We start from the raw sequence: 4,668 nt of genomic DNA, 5'->3' as shown, positions 1-4,668 counted from the left end.
TAGGGTTATTACAGTGACTTTGTTTCCTCAGCTGCAGTTTCCCAAAAAATCTAACTCCAACTCACAGCTACTTAAATGTTTACTCCATTTAACAAACTGAGGCTTAATGACTGTTGAAACATATTTTAAAGGGTTTAAAATGGGTGCTATCCTTCATGTAAATCTGTTATTTTTAATATTGGGCTGTATCAATAAAATTGACTTGGCTTGAGCTGAAAGCTGCAGGTCTTCGGCTCTGTCAGGACACAGAGCGCCTACAGCTCCAGCTGCAGTTGGGTGATGATTCGCTGGGGATTCAAAGAAGTCACGTGATCCATCGTTAATGAGAAAATATTGATTATGGCTGCTTTAAATAAGACGATTGTTAACCAATCAGCTCTGAAACAAACGCACGAACCTGAAGTCCCTTAGCAGACTTTTATAACTACGAAGGTTGTGACTTTAATACGCTGGGAAAAGAAACAATGCTTTTACTCCCAATCAACTCTGCTGTTAAAATGTTGAGTTTCAAAATGAAGAATGCAGTAAATAAGTTCAAGGCAGAAAAAGCCAAACATGTAGATATGAGCTAAAGCAATTGCAGGAATTGTGTGTAATTATCACCAAACATAATGAACAAACACTCACGAGTGCTTAAACATAGTGAGGTGCTTCCACAAAGTGAGCACCGGTTCATAAAACAGCAATGTAAAGTGGAGTGTTTTTGAAGGTCTTAAGTGAACATTACCTGTGATCTCATTCTCATTAGAAACCGAGAACACTGAAGTGTTGATAGTCCCCGCAGTCTGAAGATGTGTGTAAATGTGTGAGAACGCGTCTGATGTCGGCGAGGAGGAAGCCCGTCCCTCCGCTTGATGTCAGCTCCGAACATCAGCTGAAAGCGAGGCGGCGAGGAGATGAAGGGGCGCAGGAGCAGAGGAACGCCGCTTTATGCTGAAAGTGAGAACACAGAGGAGACGTTGGGTGAACACCACAGTGTGACATGTCACATGTTTAAATTGACTTGGGGGGGAAATTATTCATATTTACGCCTTCTCCATTCTGCCGAATTATCTTTACATTGTTTGAGGAGCTACGTTGGAGAAACTGGGGACGGGTGCAGCAAGTCTTTATCCTCCAATAGGCAGAACATGCCGGAGCGGTGACGCTCGTACTGCACATGCTCATTTACACCCTCCGTCCACCAGGAAGACAGAATCCAACATCTGCTGCTGCATGTGTCGGATAAAAACAAACTGCCTCGACCTTTTGTAACTCGGTGAGCACGTGTCCGGGTCAGCGCGGACGGTTGTTTTAAAGTGTGTTAACAAGAAGATGCTCCTGGTTGCATTGTGGGAAATCCAACATTTTTACAGCTGAACGTAGTAAAAGTGAAGATATCGTGGCCTCTGCTGATTCGTTTTTAAATCTGTGTCACTCATCAACATAACGGAAGTCGAAGTTTCTGGAGTAAAAAAGTCTCTTTGGGGTTCGGACTGTTGTTAGGGGAAAAAAAACAAGATGTCACCTTTGATCTTTAACAATTTTTACAACTTTTTTTTTTTTTTTTTGACACCTTACAAACCAAAGAATTGATTAATGAATCAGAAAAAAAAAATCAACAGCTCAACCGATAATAAAAATAAGTGTCAGCTGCTCCAGTTCTTACTAATTACTTCACCATTAAGACTTAAAGCAGAAAACTCTTATTAAGTATTATCTGTAAAATGTATTTCCAGTATCAACCACTCGTTATGGAGAAAAACAGGCTTCTGTCAGTGTTATATTATTACCTAGATATTATATGATTGGAATATTATTAGTGATACATTAATGTTGAAGCAGTAATTTATGCTGCAGCTAGTTGAGCTTTTTTTAACTCACAGTATATAATGTTGTGTAGATTAATTACTATAACTACAGTAATTCACTGTATTAAATAAGATAATTATATACACATATAAATACATATATATATGTAACTTAATTCTGAAAATTAGCTGTCAAATAAATGAAATTGACTTATTAAAGTGCAGCATTTGCCCCTGAAGTTAAGTGGAGTCAAAGTATCACGTAAGTAGACAAATGAAGTACAAGTACCTTAGATTTGCATTTGAGTAAATGTACTTAATTACGCAACTCATCTAGCAACAATATTCAGATTACACTTAAATGTTAATGCTTGAATATTAATAATTTAATAATATAACACAGAATAAAACAGCAGAGGCTCTATTCTGCAATGACTACTTTAATTCTGACAGTTTAAGTAGGATTTGGTGATAATACTTCTGTACTTTTACTTGTAACTTACTTTCACTTCAGTAAAGTGTCCGAGTATTTCTTCCTCTGCTCTTACATACACAGACAGTGACAGGTAATTGATACATATGTCGGGGTAAAGAGCTGGAGATCTGAGAGCAGAGTCCTGATGCGATGACGTACTGTATTTCCTCTGTTGCCCCCGGTCCAGGCAATCCAGCCCACAGTGCGGGGCCGGGCCGTCCGAGGCCTCCCAGGACCTGCAAGGTTAATATTTGAAGGAAGGATGGCCCATAAATATGAGCAAAGGGACTTTTAATTAAATAAGCACTTCTTAAATATTCCCCTGGGCCTGCTGCTTTTGTTTAAAGATGATTGATTGACTACTTTCTCTCCAGGCAGGACCATTAGTTTCGCCACTCCCTGCCATACTCCATCCCTCTCCACCTTCTCTCTGTTTCTCCAGCTCTGCCAACATCTCTCCTCCCTTTCTCTCTCTCAATTTCCCTCCTTCTCTTACCAATGATTTTCCTCCCTTCTTTTTTTTTTTTCTTCATTCATCCCACCTCCTCCCTCTGTTTTTTTTTATAAATTTTTTTATTCTTGCGTTCTCCATGCGACTGCTGTCAGCTTCCCTTCCTTTTCTCTTTTCATCAGTCCATGTCCCTGAACCTCTCTCAGGAGGCCCATATTTCTCCAAACTCATGACAAGGTAATGAGGCCATGCTAAATCCTACCACGCCCTGGAGCTACATCAGAAGGTGGAAGGGCAGGTCGGCCCCCGCCTGGCCTGGCTGCCTCCACGTCTGCTTCAGCTGCACCGTGAGGCATCCGTCATCGCCGGGACTCTAAATAAAAACTTTCTGATCTGCAGAGCTATGCAACCAAAGACAAAAAAAAAAAAGGAAAAAGAAAAACACTGAAAATGAATTCTAGCTCTTCAACCATTCCTCTCCTCTTCCTCTCTTTTTCTATTCGTCTTTATCTCCTTCTACTCTCTCTCTCTCCCTCTCTCACTTCCCTCCTTCCTCTGGAGCTGTGCTGTAGCAGCAGTCTGCCATGCTCTGCTGATTTCTAGCTGGAAGATGGGGATCGGCGGGGGAGCTCAGTCTGGCTGTGGGCAGCTGAGCCATGGACACAGCACACACACAAATACACACACACACGCACACACACACACACACACACACACGCACACACACAAAGAAGCAGGTAGAAACTGTATGTGAGGCCCAGGTATGAGAGGGAATTGCTGGTGTTATGTTTGGACATTTGCACCGTGTCATGCCGCAAAATGTGAAAACTTCCTGGTCTTTATCTGCGCCTGTACTCTGAATGCATTTATTATTCTTTGCAGTGTCTTTATTCTACATGGAAATTTCCAACAACTTTATCTGTATTTATTTATTTATTTATTTTTCTTTAAACCAGAAAGACTCTGTGACACAATGTTATTTGGTCCATATGTTCATCACCTTGAAGTAGAAGAATGGCTTCCATTGAAATTTTGCACTCTTTCATACAACAGATTCAAATGTATTATATATATATATGAGAAGCAAACAGACATTAATCACGCCCAATTAGAAACTGTACATTGTGCAGAAATTAATTAGAATGAAACGCAGCGTGTTTATGTTTTTTTTCTGACTATAGTTGTATTTACAAAGAAATCATGTTTTGCATTTCACATATAAATAATGAGCTATAATTCACTAAATGATATGTGCAGATGAAAACATTATATAATTATGAAATTATTATTATAATATAATTATTAAATTATAAATTACTCCTCAGAACTGCCACAACAGCTTTAGAAGCCACCGTGCACTCATTAGCACGTATTGATCATGTGAACCAAACAACATGTTTACCAAACACTTTAATGACACTACTGAAAAACTGGAATGCAAACAGTGAGATTGACACGGATTGGTCGGCGTGTGGGATGGAGTGACACTCCGCAGAGAGGAGGAGAGCAGGAGAGAGGTGATGGTGTGATAATGGAGGCGGTGGAGAGAAAACACTCGCAGGGTGCACAGGAGGATACAGAGACGATGGTTGCACTCCAAGTATTGGACAGAGAAGCAGGTAAAGTAGGCTGCAGGTGAATGGATGGAAGAGGGGGATTGTGTGTGTGTGTGTGTGTGTGTGTGTGAGATAGAGAGAAAGTGAGGAGGGTGTGGAGGGAGGAGGGGGTGGGGGGGGCAGGCATATTAAAAATGCAGCAGTGGGGAGCAGGCCGGGGATTCACAGTAATTAGATGACAAAACGGCAGCGGGCTGGAGATGAGAGAGAGGGGTCACACACAATGCCACTGCCGCCGGGTAATTTGTAAGTGTCAATCACTAGCCTGCCAGGGGAAAAGCGAGAGGGAGAGAGGGAGTGGGAGGGTGAGGAGAAGTGGGGGGGGGGGTTAGTGTA

Source organism: Seriola lalandi, unplaced genomic scaffold (genome assembly GCF_002814215.2).
Source record: "Seriola lalandi dorsalis isolate HSWRI2012SDOR001 ecotype SW California unplaced genomic scaffold, Sedor1 jcf7180002054680, whole genome shotgun sequence".
NCBI classification, from domain to species: domain Eukaryota; kingdom Metazoa; phylum Chordata; class Actinopteri; order Carangiformes; family Carangidae; genus Seriola; species Seriola lalandi.
The sequence above is the reverse complement of the archived record's forward strand: the minus strand, read 5'-3'. Positions refer to the sequence as shown.